The sequence below is a fragment of the Erpetoichthys calabaricus genome, chromosome 13 (assembly GCF_900747795.2).
Source record: "Erpetoichthys calabaricus chromosome 13, fErpCal1.3, whole genome shotgun sequence".
NCBI lineage: Eukaryota > Metazoa > Chordata > Cladistia > Polypteriformes > Polypteridae > Erpetoichthys > Erpetoichthys calabaricus.
Genome location: NC_041406.2, coordinates 34,941,839 through 34,961,080, shown reverse-complemented (window position 1 = coordinate 34,961,080; position 19,242 = coordinate 34,941,839). Strand labels below are relative to the sequence as shown.

The following is a 19,242-nucleotide window of genomic DNA, read 5'->3' as shown; positions in this document are numbered from 1 at the left end:
TAAAAAGAATTCATCCATTAGTTGTCTAATTACAATGCCCATTCCAACTGGTGCCAAAATATTTCAAATGCAGCAAAAACATGATACAGTGTCCTGTAGCTAGATACATTACTTTACAGTGATTCAGGGCACCCAATGTCTTATTTTTCTCCCTTACTTTTGCAACATTATATGTTTGCACTACACACTAGGCCCCCTAGCCAGCAACTCAGATTTTTCCAGTATATAGCACTAATTTTTTTACCCCACTTCTCAAAGTAGGCTTAACTCAGATGTAATAATATCTGTGTGCAATTTTTGTGTTTAGAACTGAATAAATTAAATAAATTCCAATTACTTTGCATTTGTGAATTTTTTTATTTAATTATTTTTTATGAGATCTCTACTCTGCATATAGCCTTAGTAATCTCCGTAATGTGTTATTTTCTGATAATTTCCTTACAAGTAAAATAATTCAGCTCACAGTTCATGTGCAAAACCTGCAAATTTTGATCAGGCTCTGCTTCATATTGTACTGTTTTAATTACTCCCTTAGCCAATGACATGTCAATTATTGTAGCATTAAGGCAATGTAGTCTCTTCAACTCTGGGTTGTGGAGCAGAGTCCCTCATTCTTAATCATAATGTAAAGCTGCCAATTTTAAATAAACATTGTATTTTGTAGAGTTTGCAGAGGTCATGTTGAATTAAAAAATTAGGATATCCTTAATGCCTTGATTTATATTGGTATCTAGTTTTTGATGGCTCCAGTGAGAGATTTGTAACAAAGGTAAATGACTAAAGAAAGAAAAAAACCAAGATTATTAAACATATGTGAAGGGGATGTCCATCAACGGCATATTGATATAATCCGTAGTTTTACATAAGCTTTGTTAGCAAGAAAATTTAAAACAGGACAGTGAAATTGGCAGAACAAGGGATAGTTTCCAACCCCTCCCCCCCTGTTTTCTTTCCAACAGTATGGAGTTTAAGGGGATGATTTGATCAGCATTTGAAGTGATTTTTCATTTAGTAATGTACATGTTAGCAACTTCTCACGCTTGGACATTTTGTCTGTTGTGCTTCCCTTTTAAATCAGGTATGTTTCAGCTTTAATTTGTGTTTGAACTTTACCTTGTATAGAAGGTTTGCTCTTTCCTTACCCATTCCACTCAGTAGTGTGGCAGATCTCTCTCACGTTGCTACCTTCTGTGCAGCTGCTTCCTGAAGCGACATGCTGCACGGTGCTTCGCATACTTAAAAGCTCGAAGGGCACGTATTGATTTGTGCTTCTTTGTTTCTTTCTCTCTCTCTCTCTCTCTCTCTCTCTCTCTCTCTCTCTCTCTCTCTCTCTCTTTCAGTGAATGAACATATCTTCTCTTGCAGATTCCTTTCCGGCCCTGTTACTTGGATACTGACCGGCAACTATCTTCCAGGTTTGGTAGGTTAAGCTGTTGTTTCTTTTTTATTTGGAAATTAATGTTTCAATTCTAAAGAGCATTGTCACCTGTATTGAACAGGTTTGGTGCAGTTATGTTGTAAAACAGTTGTAGCTTCTTCTGAAGAAGTTTGTAGAAAAGGAGCCAAGCAATTTTTAATTTGTTAGATTTCTGAAGTGACTTTAAAAATCCTGGTAGATTGTGGCATGGCATCAATATGAATTGATTATTTGGGCAAATTGGTGTTGAATGTGGTAATGCACAGTGTCTCAGTGGTCAGCATTGGCACCTCATTACTCTGGGTGGCTGGTTTTGAATTATGGCCTTGTCAGTAGTTTGCATGTTCTCCATTTGTCCATGTGGGGTTTTTCTGTCATATATCTTTACAACATACTGTATAACTTAGAATAACTGCGATCATGAAACTGCCTGTACATGAGTTAGTCTATGACAGGGACACTAATGCACACACCAACACTAACAGCCATTGTCGGATCATGCCTTGAACTTTATGCTGCTGGGATTGGTGCCAAACCCCACAACTTCCAGTTAGATTTAGTGGGTTCAAAAATTAATGGATGAATAGGGTGGTACCTGCAACAGTATGATTTGAAGCTTTCAATTGACAGACTGTGCATCTTGCATTAGATTTATTATTTTTTTAAATTAGTGTAATTGAGAAAAAGATACGCAAAAAACAAACACTTGTCATGTCTTGGCAATTTACATATCCTTTTGTTAACTGTGCAATATTTTCCATATCTGGAATGATATTGAATGATTAGGAATGTGGTTGTCAATACATCCATCCATCCATCCATCCATTTTCCAACCCGCTGAATCCGAACACAGGGTCACGGGGGTCTGCTGGAGCCAATCCCAGCCAACACGGCACAAGGGCAGGGAACCAATCCCGGGCAGGGTGCCAACCCACCGCAGTTGTCAATACATGTTTCAAGCAAAATATAACAGCCTGTAAGTATACCATAGTACATGGTTCATGGAGTATGACAGATGTCAAGAGAGAATACATTAGGCAGTGTTGCATAGTAGTTAAGACTTTGGACTTCAGGTTGTGGTTTCACATCTCGCTACTGACACTATGTGATCATGAGCATATCAGTTCACCTGCCTCTTCTTCAGTTGGGAAAACATTTTATCTCAAATGTACATTGCTTTGGATTAAGGCTTCAGTCTCATAATAAGTAATACTAAAGTAATAAAAATATTTCTTGGTTTTACCTTCTTACTTTCTAGTCAGCCCTAGCCAGAGATCAAGATTCTTCTGGAGTTTTGAATATTTTACGTTGGTTAAGAGGGGAATTGTTTTGTATTTTTTCTTCTCATTCTACAGCTGCTAACTGAAAGTATCCAGCTGTGTGAAGTGATTTGCATCAGTATAAATCAGAGGTAGTTTCCACTCATGGTGCCTTTAAGAAGCATACTCTTCCTTTTTTAGTGCACCATGCTTTGATGTTATTTATTATTAAGTTAACCCATGTAGTTAGCCGCTTTCTTCTTGCTCATTTCTTAATTGGCAATAGGTTGGACTAATATCATACCTAATTATTTAGGGAACCAGTTTATCAGCACTAGAACTTCAGCTGTTCCTTTTCATCTTCCTGGCAGACTATCATGTAGTGGTTGAACTAATACAAACCTGAAAATTGACCTCCTTTTGCAAGTTTCGAATGATTATCTCTTCTTCACAATCCAACCCAGTGTTTCTTCTGGGTTAGTTATTAAGTGTTTTTGAGTTCATTTTTATATTAAATAATTTTGTTTTTTGAGAAGATTCCAGTTTTGCTCTAGCATGTTTATGCTGGTGAGAAATGCACAATAAGAGACAGAAAATTTTATTGAACAATTGTCAGTGCTGTTTTTGTTTTTCCTTCTTCAGTAGCACAAATTTTGGTCTTTCAGAAATGACTTACAGAAATGTACATGAGCATATTTTTGTGACTGTGAGTAGCTTCAGTTTATAAGCATTTTCTTGATCTGAGAAGGCATGATTAACTTTTTATTGTACAGTGTTGAAGTTTTTAAAAAAAAAAAAAAAAAAATGTATATAATTTTACAGATCTCTCTCTCTCTCTCTCTCTAACATATATATATATATATATATATATATATATATATATATATATATATATATATATATATATATATATAATATTATATAATATATACAGTGGAACCTCGGTTTGTGAGCATAATTCGTTCCGGAAACATGCTCGCAGTCTAAAGCACTCCTATATCAAAGTGAATTTCCCCATAAGAAATAATGGAAACTCGGACGATTCGTTCCACAACCCAAAACAATTCATATAAAAATGATTAATACAAAATATAAAGTAAAAATACATAAAACAAATTAACCTACGTTTTACCTTTGAAAAGAATCATGGCTGGTGTGAGTGAGGTTCTAAACTCTTGTGGGATTCCACCCAACGGGACGACATGCGGAAAAGCGTTCCAAAGCAATCACAGTCTCCCAGCGCTGTAGCAGTTCGCCGTAAAAGCGAATCCGAAAAGATTGCGGACATGCTATAAGCGTCTTCCGTCGATGGGTGATACAAGGAACATTATAAATGCGCAGGGCACAGTACTACTTGGCCACAACCCTGCCTGACTGCTGTGTCTGTGTATAGGAGAGTGGCAGATCCTGCTACAATAAATAACCGCGCTATTGCTGTTTCAAGCTGAATAAAGCTGGTGTTGCTAAAGTACTGAGACTCAGCATCGTGTTTTGGGGTGCAAGACAGGGACTCACACGTCACAGCATGCACGCACACACACAGACAATGCTGTAGTAAACAGTATATGCGTGTACGGATGTTGACTATATGAGTGAGGCACGCCGACTCAGACAGAGAATAAGAGACGATTGCCCACAATCCCGCAGCGAGAGAGAGAGTGAAGAACCATCAGCTCAGTTGTGATCACATGGCGCTCAGCAGACAAAGCATATACATACTACTTGTATTGCAAGACCTCGCTCGTTTATCAAGTCAGAATTTATTAAAATTTTTAGCTCGTCTTGCAAAACACTCGTGAACCAAGTTACTCGTAAACCGAGGTTCCACTGTGTGTGTGTGTGTGTGTGTATTTTCAACCATCCAAAGAGGCATTTAGACTTAGTAAAATATCCAGAGGTGTTTGTCAAAAGTTGGATTGCACTGAACACGTCTTAGAAAAGGAATAAATAGTAAATATTTTTTGTAAACCAACTACACTTTCTGTTAATGTTAACAATTTCTGTCCACTGACACGTTAAAGTGACTTTTTAAACAATTTTACCATCATTAAACTGCATAATATCCATCCATCCATCCATTTTCCAACCCGCTGAATCCGAACACAGGGTCACAGGGGTCTGCCGGAGCCAATCCCAGCCAACACAGGGTACAAGGCAGGAAACAAACCCTGGGCAGGGCACCAGCCCACCGCAGGGCACACCCACACACCAAGCACACACTAGGGCCAATTTAGAATCGCCAATCCACCTAACCTGCATGTCTTTGGACTGTGGGAGGAAACCGGAGCGCCCGGAGGAAACCCACGCAGACACGGGGAGAACATGCAAACTCCACGCAGGGAGGACCCGGGAAGCGAACCCAGGTCCCCAGGTCTCTCAACTGCGAGGCAGCAGCGCTACCCACTGCGCCACCGTGCCGCCCACTGCATAATATTTAAACTAATAAATAATAACAATAAAATACATAATAGTATTAGTGATAGTTGCACCATTACTTCAAGACTTCAAGCCCAGGTGCATTACACAGTATTCACCAAATTAAAATAAAATAAAACGAGTGCAATTTGGTGATGACATCTTACCAACTGTACCATCATTTAGGCAAACTGCACTAATATGGACCTTGCTTCAAGCTAAGCTATATACATAAATAATAAAACTGCAATTTGCATTTATAATGCTGTTTGTGGTATAGCCCTATGGAAGCGCATTAGGGCCACTGTGAAGAAAAAAAAATATGGACACGGAAGAAAAAAACAAACTATATGTCGAGAATAAATTCGACATGTTGACTTTATTCTCGACATTTCCACTTTAATGTTGACGCTAATGTCAAGATTAAAGTCGACATTTCCACTTTATTCTCATAGTTTATTTTATAATTAAAGTAGAATGTTGTAGTACTAGGGTGTTGTACCGTGTTAGCCATTATGAATGTAGAGAAAAGCCAAGCAAAATAACACCTTTTATTGGCTAACTAGAAAGATTACAATATGCAAGCTTTCGAGGCAACTCAGGCCCCTTCTTCAGGCAAGATGTAAACATCTTGCCTGAAGAAGGGGCCTGAGTTGCCTCGAAAGCTTGCATATTGTAATCCTTCTAAGTAGAATGTTGTAAACTAAACTTCATCCTAAAATCAATGTTTAATTTACTAGATTTTCTCAAACCCCGCCATAAGTTAATGCAGCACATCAAATACTTTGTGTTAAGTGTTCCCCGACCCAGTCGTTAATCACTACGCTTCTTAAACTGACTTCCTCCGCACTAAGAGCAGTCGCCTGCAGCAATCACCGCACAGAATCCATTCACTTCATGATATTCCTGCTCTCTACCAAAACCCCAGTTCCTATCTTTCCTTTTTCTTTCTCCACATTACCAGTCACCACACGATAAATGTCTTTGTGAAATTAAAACTAGTTATTAACTTAGCCGACGGAGTGTTCAGAACTTTAAAAATATCTTCGTTATACATGTTTAATTATGCCATCCATTCAGAGTTGCGCCCATCTCTGAACGAGTCGCCAGCACATCGCAGGATAAATACAAGCAAAACATACACTAGCAAGTACAAAAACAAGTACAACTTGGCTTGCAGTATTATCCAGTAGTATAGAAACAGTATTTACACATCTGACCTTTTAAAACTAAAGTATCTCCAGGCGACGGACATGACTCCTTTTTTTCGGCAAAAGTTCTTCTGTTCATCATGTTCAAGTTTATCGTTGGCTTCAGTTTCGGAATGCTCTCTGTCCATTTTTCACATTTCACAGAACTTTTAATTTATTTGCTTATTTATTTATTTATTTATTTAATTTTGTCCGAAATAGTCCTCCATATACCTATGCAACCGCCCACTATTTGGTGGTGTAGCAGTGAAAAAGAGCCCTAGTGCAACAAATCTGTGTTTAACGGTGTAGCAGTGAAAAAGGTCCCCACTTGAACAGTTTCCCGCTGCGCCACGTTCCGAACGTCGTTTAGGCAATTTAAACCGGTGTTGTGGTATAAGAAAAATCCATGTCATAAAAAAAATAAAAAACGGTTTTCGGTATGAACCGGTATACCGCCCAGCACTAATATAGATATAGATAGATATATACAGTACCGTGCAAAAGTTTTTGGCAGGTTCTCGCACTCTCTCTCACTCGCTTGCTCGCTGCACAGGGAGAGACTGAACACGTGCGGAAATCATTGGCGCATACGAACCGGAAGGGAAACTGGCTTGTTCGTGACCCGAGTGTGTGGTCATGAACAGATGCAAAAGTTTGGCTAACTTTTTGGTCGTAACCCGATTTGTACATGGTCCGAGACGTTCGTGACCTGAGGTTCAACTGTATCTATCTTCTTCTTTAATGACAAGCACCCCACAATGTTTACAAATACATTGTTATAGTATAATTGTTTGCATTTATTTATGTATTTATTCTGATTGGAACACACAGAGTCAGGTTAAATCACTTGTTTATAGGCATTAAGTAAATCAATTTAGGTAATCTGCTAGCCATGCTTTACTTAAAGCCTGCCACCTTAGCCCCATGGGTATTATCGTTTCTTGAAAAGCTCACTGATAAATAAATTTTAGAATTCCTCTAGTTTATGTTTTTATAATATACTTTTTAAAGATTTGTAATATTAACTAACAGAGGTATAAGTCAAACAGTATCTGGAAAAGCACATATATTTAGAAGAGGGAATATAGAATATTATGAGTTCCATAATTTGTTGTAATATTGTTGCCATTGTAAGTAATTATGATGTTAAACATTCGAGATGATAAGAAGTAGAATCGTTTGTATGTGAAATTGTAATGCTTTGTTTACAACCACAAAATAAACTACAAGAGACAAACACATACTTTACTGTCTTTTATGAATACAGTCCATTGCTGGAGTTTATCACTATATTTTCATATGGTAAAGCTAAGGAAAAACCAACAGTTTTCCAGATCATGACCTAGTGTAATTCTTGGAAATTTCCTATGTTAATGTATATTTTAAAAATCCAGAAGATTCCTAGGTTAAGTAGGTACAATGTCAAGGCATCCTTATGCAAATCAGATCATACGAGACTTGGGCAGTGACAAATGAATGAGTATGTAGGGCTTGGTAATTTTGTGAAAGTTTCTTTTCTAAGCTTTGAAATATTTAAGGAAATTAGAAAATTCTGAAGTGTGGTAGCTGCTCTTAATCCATTCAAGAAGGATATTATTGAGCCCTCTGCACTCTGTCGGGCACTGTTCCCTGACTGATCAGTTAAAGAGATTGATATCCTCAAGCAGCAGTTAAATGCTGCTAGGCGTCATATAATATTTCACTATTGGAAATTAATCGTAATGTTCCTTTACCAGACAAAAGTCTTGGATGTGTAATATGAAGTCTGAGTATCCAAACAATACCCATGCTGACTCAGAGAGAATGTACAAAGTTCATAAAGATGGAGACCAGGTGAGACAATATATGCCAATTGAGTTGCATTCCCCACATTTTATGTGGGGACTGGGGAAACTGCCATAGTGCATGTGGCTAAAAGTCACATATAACTAACTGCTTGACTCTCATAACCTGTAAGAGCAGGTCTGTGCTAACACATAATAAACATGTTCATGTTAAATACATGCTTGCTTAAAAGTATAAGACCGTGATAAGGTAAAAAGAGATAAATATACAGCTTTTGCTTACTTCAGGGATCATACTACACTTAGTTTTTTTTTTGTTTACTCTTCTACCCTTTTTATCACTGCTTTTTACATCCAGTTTTAAACAGAAAATAAACATGTGTAACACCATTATTCATTAGAGCATCTTTAAGAAGTAAAGATGGTCACGATTGCAGCACTTATATGACAATAGATGCGTTTATGGTGCTGGATAATGATGGGTGCTTCACGTAATGGTGGTATACAGATGGTGCTTTTTCATTTAACATGCTGCCCAAGATACCTATTCTATTGGTGTAAACTGACATGATGCAGAAATCCATCCTGGACTTGCCAGCTTACAAGAGTTCTGATATGAAAGTAAAGAACTACTAATTAAATGTCACCTTTGAGCTGCTTGTCATGACAGCTACTTACTTTTAACTTCTTGCTAGAAAAATTGCATGACATGTTGATTCTTGAAAGACATCTGTAAGCTGTCAACTTAGATTTTCACATTGGACCTGTTTACTTGCTGTTTAGGGAAAAAATATTATATAATATACTGGTGGCTTTAGACTGTTGTTTTGCAGTGTAAAAGTGTCCATGAAAGGCACTTTAAACTCTAAGGTTCTTTTTATATCAGTGGACAAGTTAATGCTGTAAATGCCTAAATTATTAGCCTTGGCTTACATGTACACCCCACAATATTTATGTATGTGACATCCACTCATCATATGCCAAAAACACAAATCAAAATTGAGTAATATGGTTAAGACTGGCAACTTTAGCTTCAAAACCTGAGCAAGCAAGAATATCTTTACAGGATCCTCGCCTGAAAGTGCTATACTTTTTAGACTATCTTGGCAAAGACCTGGAGCCATTTCAAGAGCTGCATTCCTATTAAGACTTCTTAACAGATAACCTTTGGAAGGGGTACATGATTCAAACATAATGAGCAGAGCTCACACCAGAACCAACATAAAAGACATATTCATTCAAGATCAGATCGCTACATTTGAAAGAGCTAAACAAATTACAAATCACTCCAACAAGCACATTGTTAGAAGATATCTAAACAAGGCAAATTTCATTGAGGAGATATTCAACTTTTAATTATTATATACGATTATTTGCATTGAAACCAGGCATTAAATAGTCAAAGTAGAACATCAGATACAACCTGAATGATTCAAATCAATGGCCAAAACAGCATGCTTTGCCTTAGTATAACCTGGAGAGGTACAGTATGTGTAATTAAAAGCAATGCTAGTTTTCCCTTATAAGCCCAATAGTTTGGCTGTAGTCTTGATCACACAGTTATTCACTTAACAGCTACATCCTATCTAAGATAAAATACACACATTAAATATTATGAGTCATTTATTAAATTAAAAAATGTACACCCCATTACAAATGCTTTAAATCTATGTGGCATTTTGGATGACTGTGACATGCTTGGTGCTTAGACTTGAGGTAAATTGTTGCAAAATTAGGATTTGCTGTGTACTCATGCCTGTGTGATATAAGTGTGTGCTTTCATCTCTGAAATGCAAATTGCAGTCTTGTTTAGTAGAGTTTCTATGAAAACGACATACTGTGCAGAAAACGTGTTCATGGTAAAGGGTCCTTATTAGGCCAGCACAATCAACGTTCCACATCAGTGTTGGTGGGAGTTAAACAACTGAAAAAAGACAAGGTATGTCTCTAGATATCCGAGGATGAGTTATCTGGGAGAGGGTTGATTGAGGCTCACTAGCTAATTTAGTTGGTATGTGTTGTGTTTTAGACACATTTTTCACATGTTGATATCTGGTTTTGAATGTTAATGACCACACTTTTTTCAGGTTCAACCACATAAGCCAAGTTTGAGTATGATGTGATATGACTGTAATGCTGAAAGTACTCAACACACAGACTGGGAAAATCCAGTATTAAATGCTTTGGACAGGATAGAAGGCTACTTTTTTTATTTTGCTGATTAGCCAATATTGGTTGTAGAAAAATTTAACTCGGCATACATTCCCTCTAAAATCATTTGTGGTAGTTGGCATTTCAGTGGGTTTGTTTTAATATTAAATAGGCTGTGCTTCTGAGATGCAGTATTTGTGTCAAAGATCTTTGATACACTGTGGTGATTTTTTTGCATCTGGAAAGAAAACGCTGCAGTTCATTATATTCAAAACTTTTGAACTTGCCACCGTTATTTCAAGGAGTGTCTAAAAATACAAGAAGGTTAAAGGAATAAGTATAAGAAACGCCAGCCTTACCAGAATTTACAAAAATTTTAATTCAGAGAGCATATTGCTTTTCTTGAATGTTAATTTGTAAACAGAGGTTGTCTCACCTCTATACACTCTGTGGCTTGAGGAGCAGCTGTTCTGTCCTTGGCCGATGTCCTTCTCCCAAGCAAGTTATTCTTTTTAGTTCCATTATGCAGATTTGAGCAGGCATGGCATTTAAAAGCAAAAAAAAAAAAAAATCTTGTTTTATATGTATTGGCATGAATGCTGCAATCTTAGTGCTGCCAGATATCTATGCACTACCGTTGCATGAAGAGGGATGGTGTTTTTTCACCAAAAAATTAATGACCATGTCCTGGGTGTGAAGATCCATCCATCCATCCATTTTCCAACCCGCTGAATCCGAACACAGGGTCACGGGGGCCTGCTGGAGCCAATCCCAGCCAACACAGGGCACAAGGCAGGGAACCAATCCTGGGCAGGGTGCCAACCCACCGCAGGACACACACAAACACACCCACACACCAAGCACACACTAGGGCCAATTTAGAATCGCCAATCCACCTAGCCTGCATGTCTTTGGATTGTGGGAGGAAACCGGAGCGCCCGGAGGAAACCCACGCAGACACGGGGAGAACATGCAAACTCCACGCAGGGAGGACCCGGGAAGCGAACCCGGGTCCCCAGGTCTCCCAACTGCGAGGCAGCAGCGCTACCCACTGCGCCACCGTGCCGCCCGGGTGTGAAGATGGTACTCATAAAGTTTATTTGGAGATTGTTTCTACAGTTTCCAAATGTGTAAAGGATAAATATGAAAACTTTTGTTTTGGTATGTAAATGCGATGGAACCCCCCCCCCCCCCCCTTTATTTCCGTGAAACCTGATATTAAACATCAGAATCAAACATAATAAGCAAAAATCATTCTTTATCATCCACTTCCTTGAATAATTTTTTAAGATTTGATAATACACGTTTCCTACCGACAACCACACCCTCCATATAATAAAAAAAACACACATAAATACAATGATGATTTTTTTTATAATGAGAAGAAAATCGTTTTTTTAGCTGTGCATCTGTGCTGCTTCCCATTTCATAAAATTCAGTTAGTATGCTTTAAGCTGGTTTTTTTTTATTTTCATGCTGTTACTTTGCTTGGCAAATGATTTTTCTGTTGTATGCCACCTGTTTGTGGTTGTGGTGTGGTTTTTATAAATTCTCTTCCTCCATCAAGCTTATTGAGTGTAGCTAGGTCTCTGCATCATGCACAATTTAAGCTTTGCCAAGAGAGTGTGTGTTGTATTCTCAAACCTCGGAAGAAGTGTTTTTATGGTTTGTCTTTTGCCTGCACATAGGTGGGAAGCAATCCCACTACAAGAGTTCCTCTACAGGTTATACACAGAAGCTCCAAAAGATAAAACAACATACATCCAGTATGTTGCTAATGTGTTGTGTGTTAGATGTTTTCTTCTTCAGTGCCATGTAACAATTTCAAGAAAGAATTTAGACAGCAGAAACTTCTGTTATGCTTTAAAACAATAAACCTTCTTGAAATATAAATCTTCATTTATTCCCCATATTAATTTGTGGTGTCTATACGAGATTTAAAAAGTACATCTTCTAGCAGTGCTGGAAAGTATCCGCACAGATTCACAGAGGTTACTGATTTATTTTCTTATAGAGAATGCCAGGTACTTAACTTGGTCTGGCTCACACACCTATCCCCAAAAGCAAAGATTAATCTGGGGAAAAGTCCAAAAATTAATATATTATGAAAAAAAGTGACTAGTTAAAATATTTGCACAAATATAATACATAAAAGGCAATTAAAACAACAACAAATAAAGTACAGTTTACAAGCTCAACAAGTGGAGAAATTGGCATCTGCTAAGGTGAACAAATACACAGAAAATGAAGCAGTTTTGTCCTATTGTTTAACTATATCCAATTTTGATAACTATTGTTGGGTGCATGTAAAGGACTTTGATGCAGGCAACAAAAAAACACTCTTCTATGAAGAACCATGATTTAAAAATGCAGTATCATTTCAGCTGCAGATGAAGAAAATCATTGCAGTTCAGAAATATATGAAAAAGATACTGCATCCCAGAGAACAACTGTCTTTTTTCACTCCATCTGGTGCTTCATATTAATGTTGTGCTGACAAGGACTGCTTACGCAATGAAATAGACAAAAAAACTTTGTGATAACTGCTTGAAAGCACAACCTGATGGGAAGTGTATTTCTCAGGTGTAATCGCCACAGTTTCAGACTCTCTAGTGGGAATATACAAACTTCATCTTAATACAGTATATGCCCCAGTTCTCTTGAATTGTAAATGTTGTATTTCATTAAGTTACTCATTGCCCCCAATACCTTTGGAAGGCGTCCTGTCACTGACCTCCATGCCAAAGTAACAAAAGACAGAAGTATGATGTGTGCGAAAATATTGCGACACACTTTGGAGAGTCTATTAATACCCTTGAATTTTATCAGAATAAAACTCCAAGACCACTGTAACTTTAGATAACCATTACCTGTTTACATTAAAACACATGTCAGCATCAAGCATGCTATCAAAAATTAAAATACTCACGTCTGAGGGTGTTCAATTGTAGTTTACAAGAGCATTTACCAGATAACAGTATTTAACAGTATTTTAGTCAAAATACATGCATTTGGGACATTGTGAACATAAGCCTTAATTATTTCACAACATGGATTATGTGACACAAGTAATACGAGATTTTTTTTCACTGCAATTTTGGTATTGTTTGCTGTTGTTTGACATTGGCAACCACCTTTTTAGATGTACAGTACATGTGTTAATATGAATTAAGCTGAAGAAATGGAATATGTTTATGTGGTTAACACATCTTCCTTCTGAATTTTTTTTATTGTGGTTTATATATTTTAGCCTCTTTCTCTTATTTCTCTATCCATGTTCTCATGGGTTTTCTCTGGAAGGTTCAGTTGCCTCCAACACCTCAATGATAGGCATGTTCAGTTCCTTGGCGATTATAAATTGAGCCAGTGCGGATAAGGATACAAGTTTGCCATTCCATTGACTTGAGTCCTGTCCGTGGTGCCTCCTTTGTGCTCATAACTGTCTTTACTTGAAAATGAAAAAACTTATTTTGAAAATGGAGATGGTATAACTTAGTTTATGTCTCATCTCTTCCATGATTTATTCTTGACAAAAATGTTCCATCATTTGCAGTGGTTAATACCGTTTTCTGTTGTAGTTAAAACCTTAACCAAAATGCCTTTTAAAATTATGTGAGCTCTAGGTTTTATAATTAGAGTCAGCTGGCTTTTTAAATATAGGGCCTGTAATTGCAGGTACAAACTTAAATGCCTTATGCAGCAGATACTATACCTGTTAATTATTTTCCAATTCTCCTTTCTTACAGATAAGGTGGCAAAGTGTAATTTGGGTTAAGAGTATTGCTGAGTCCAAATTGCAGCTTAAACTATGCTTACAAGCAGTTTCCACATATATTTCTATTTTCTTACATCAGTAGAAAGCGTTTAAGGTGTGTGTGTGTATATGTGTGTGTGTGTGTGTGTGTGTGTGTGTGTGTGTGTGTGTGTGTGTGTATATATATATATATATATATATATATATATATATATATATATATATAATATTAATTATATTGTGAGGGATGGCCGGCCCACACCTCCAAACCGCCAGGTGGAGCCCTCCCAGCAGTATGGAGGCTCCCCGAATTCCAGCAGGGCCTCATGGACCATGTAGTTTTTATAAACAGCCCTGCTGGATACCATGGGGACCACCAGGAGCTGCTGTAGGGAGGCTTGCGGAATGCTACGCGCCGTATAACCCGGAAGTACGTCCTGATCACATGACCAGAAGGAACGACGTTCTTCCGGGATGAAGAAAAGGACTTTTAATCTGACCCGGAGGTGATAACGAGTCATGTACTGCAGGTTTGGAACCACTTCCGGGTCAGGGGATATAAAAGGACCTTGGGAAAGCCCAGATGCTGAGCTGAGCTGGGAGGAAGGGTGGCTAAGTGTCTGGGAGAGGAGGATTGGGATTGAGAAGTATAGTAGTATTGTTTTTGTTTATTGTATGAGTAGTGTGGAGTGGAGGGTGCTTAGTGCACGTTATTGTTATAATAAAAATAATAAGTCTTGTACTTTTACCTGGTGTTTGGCGTGGTACCTGAGGGTTCAAGAGGTCGATAGCGCCCTCTACTGCTACAATACATGATTTTATATATATATATATATATATATTTATATATTTATATATATATATATTTATATATATATATATTTATATATTTATATATTTATATATATATATATATATTTATATATATATATTTATATATATTTATATATATATATATATATATTTATATATATTTATATATATATATATATATTTATATATATTTATATATATATATATATATTTATATATATTTATATATATATATATATTTATATATATATATTTATATATATATATATATATATTTATATATATTTATATATATATATATTTATATATATATATATATATATATATATATATATAAATATATATATATATATATAAATATATATAAATATATATATATATATATAAATATATATAAATATATATATATATATATAAATATATATAAATATATATATATATATATATAAATATATATAAATATATATTTATATATTTTTTTATTTTTTATTTTTATATATTTTTATATATATATATATATATATATATATATATATATATATATATATATATATATATATATATATATATATATATATATATATATTTATATATATATATTTATATATATTTATATATGTTTATTTATTGTGTGTGTGTATGGATTCTGAGAATCTTTTGTGGAAAGCTGAAGTATATGAAAAAAATCTTGAACAGGAAGTCTGTGGTAATATCCCTTAACACTAGACAGTGCAATTTATTCCTTTGTTGCTTTCTGCATCTTTTCCACAACATACCAGTGCACCCTGCCATTAGAAGATAGGCGTCACAATGTTTCTGGAGATGACATGACTGTTTTGAAAATTTCAGTCTTGCACAACCTTCCTGAATATGACAAAATAGCTGAAACATCAATGTGTTGAGCCGTTTTGAGAGTATTTTCTTTCCATCTCTACTCTGATTGTTTATTCTGTAAGGTATTTTTATTGTTCTTTATCATTCTTTTCCCAAAACTAACTTACAAAAAAATCTGTATAAATGCAGATGTTCAGCTGAATATTATAAGTTAACAAGTGATAGAAAATAAGCTTTTAAAGTAGAGTGCCCAAAGCTTAACTCTTGAATTAGTCCCAAGGCTAGATGAAAATTAGCAGGATAACAAAGGAATGTTTAGTTGATGGTGGACAAGGTCAAAGTTACTGTTGAAAATCAAAAGGAGAGAAGAGGGAAAGTGTGTAATCGGTGCCAAGACGAAACGCATGAGACATGGCAAACATTTTTAGGTTGTCTGACAATAGGAAGTATATTTAGTAGACAGGCTGAAAGTGAACTGACAGGTCTCGGAAAATAGAAAGACCATAGAGTAGAATCAGTGAAACACATTTATTTATAATGGTAACAAAATGAGCTAATCATGAGTCATTGCTTCAAAACTTTCCAATTCACGTGGCTCAGCTGATAATGCTGCTTTAAGGATGAGGCAGACCACTGTAAAATCAGGATATCAAACGCTTTACTGGTTGTGCAGGATCTCAGAACAGCAAATACCATATATCTGACAAAGTGACTTGATGACAAACATGATTTAAAAGTGTATTGTTACAAAAATGGCTTCAAAAGAGTTTCTAAATGAGATGTTGCAATTTAAAGTGTTCAAAACAACCTTAGTATGCACTAATTTATTTAAGTTTGGATTTTGGTATTACTTATGTTAAGCAGTTTTTATTTTTCAAGTTCTAAATGGAAATTTGATACATGCCTATAGTCAATAAGTATGTAATTCTTTATAAAAACTTCATTACAATCTCCTTCAAGCATATACGTTTCCCCATATGTTACTAAAATGAAATTCACCCCTTGACCTGGTGAAAATCCATGAAAATCCACACAGACAAAGAGAATAGAGAGACTGCTGTACTGTCACCATACAAGACATTCTGAGGCATGTAAATTGTTTCATCTTGAATAGTAGTGTAAAATAAACTAAACTTTTTTTTGTCAATAATTGAGGGGAGGGGTACATCTTAAATAAAACTCCATAATTAATATCATAGTAAAGTTAAATATGGATGCTTTTTTAAAGATTGACATAATAAGAATATTTTGATCATGAAATAGCTATATACTGTATGGAAGATCCAAATCTGACAATTGTTGTCTGTGCAGAATAACCTCATATTGTACTTTTGTTAAGTTTTAAATTGTAGGTTTAGCATAATCTTTAACTATATATTGTGTTCACTGTAATTCGTAGTTTGCAAGGATGATGTGCTTTGGAATATATGTACATACTGGTTAACTATTTAGTTTGATTTTAAGTAACCTGGTATTCTGGCACCACATACAGTGCTGATCTAGCAGTTTGGGGGGATAAACTGTAGCAGAACCTGTAAAATGAGTTGGGGAATTCTTTACCACACACTGCATCATTAATTTTACTCTGAACCTGAACTTTTTCCACAAATGTAACATTATTATTTGTTTAACATTGTGCTAAATGCTTTATTTGTTTGACTTTATGATTTTGAAATTTACCATGTGAAATATTTGACAGATATTTCCATTATCCGCAAATTTTAGATTATTGAATGGTCCAGCAATCCTTAACTGTTGGGAAGAAATTATTCTAAATAGTCAAAAAAATTGATACAGACAAAATTTTACTATAAGGAATAATTCTGTTTTCTTGTGGCTACAAAAATCTGGGTTCAATATCCAGCTTAGTCATTGTCTGTGTGCACTTCTTATGTTCTTACTGCATTAATGTAGATTCCCCCAACCCCCATACAGTGCCTCTAAAAAATATTCACCACCTGGAAGTTTTCATATTTTATTGTTATAAAACACACATCAGTCACAGTGGGTTTTATGTGGATTTTGTGACACCGTTCACCAAATAAAGACTCTTTAATTTTGAAGTAAAAACAGAACTTTGCCAAGTGGTCTAAATTAATTACAAATATAAAACACAAAATAATTGATTGAATAAGTATTCAAACCCTTTAATACTGCACACCTAAATCCTTGCTGCCTTTAGAAGTCACATAATTCGTTCAATGGAGATCATCTGTCTGTAGTCAAAGACTACAGTTGACAGTTGGGTTGACTGTTGATTACCTCTTGCCTGAAGAAGGGGCCTGAGTTGCCTCGAAAGCTTGCATATGATACTCTTTTTAGTTAGCCAATAAAAGGTGTCATTTTGCTTGACTTCTCATTAAATTGACTGTAGTATAAATACACTTGCACCTGAAAGATCCAGCTTGTAGTGATTCAGTCTTTGGGCCTAACCTACACAGTGAAGACAAAAGAATGCTCCAAGCATCCAAGGGACTCTGTGAAAAGGTGATTGAAAAGCTTAAGTCCTGTAATGAATACAAGAAGATATCCCAAGTTACTAAACTGAGTGATACACATTTAACATATTGAACAAGTATGGCATAGCTGTAAATCTGTCTAGAGCAGGCCATCCACAAATGCCAAGTTATCGGGCAACATGATTAGAGAGAGGCCAGCAAGACACCTATTAGAACTCTGAAGGGACTGTAAGCTACAGTGGCTCAGATTAAAGAGACAGTTGCTCTGGTGATTCACTAGTTGCAGCTTTTTGGGAGAACGGCAAAGAGAAATCCACTGCTTAAAAATGCACATGGGAGACTCTGAAGTTGACTATAACAATGTTCCATGGTCTGATAAGATTAAAATTGAGCTTTTTGGTCATTAGACTAAATGCCTTCAGTGCCAAGAATTGCACTTGTTTATTTAAAAAAAGAGAGAGAGAGAATAGGCATTGTGGTAGCAGCATCCTGCCATGGGGATGCTTATCTGCAGCAGGCCATGGAAGGCATGTAAAGGTAGAGGGTAAATGAATGCAGCAAAATATAGAGAAGTCATGGAGGAAAAACTGATGCAGTCTGGAAGAAACCTATGCCTCTGAAGAAGACTTATTTTCCAGCAAGACAACAGCCCCAAGCATAAAACCAAAGTTGCACATGAATGGCTTAATGGTTCCAGAAACAAGACAAACATAAGTGGAAAACTCTAATGCACTAAACAATTAGACAATGAGCCACAGGGCACTATGCTGCATTTCAGGATTTTATACTATTTACTTGGCCACTGGTTCTTGCAAATACTTTTACACCAAAACCCATGCTGTACTTATTACCTGGGAGCATTTCTTGGAAAAGGGACCTTTTTCTGTTATGGAATGAATGCAGTCACATTTTAATTATTCTAAAGAATAATTGTGTTTACCTGAACAGAAGTAAATGATACTGTACTGTCTGGCCTTTGTAAACTTATAGAGCCACAAGTTTCCTGATCAGTATGAATTAATCTCCTTAGTAGCGATTTTAAGAAAAATGCAATTCTAGGTAAAATACACTATTGAAAATGAAATTGGTGTTTTTTCTGGAGTTTTCTATTTTATTGACAGTTGGATCAAGTTTTAAGACAACTTTGTTAATGGTAACAATGT

General features: G+C 35.9%; 1 protein-coding gene across 2 annotated transcripts in view; it reads left to right on the top strand.

The window, feature by feature from the left end:
• Positions 1-19,242, top strand: part of ptp4a3b (protein tyrosine phosphatase 4A3b) — a 191,064-nt gene that overhangs the window by 72,542 nt on the left and 99,280 nt on the right. For both annotated transcript variants that reach the window (XM_028818116.2, XM_051936101.1), the window contains exon 3: positions 1,366-1,420. The gene's annotated coding sequence lies outside the window, so the exon portion shown is untranslated. The remainder of the gene's footprint in view (positions 1-1,365; positions 1,421-19,242) is intronic.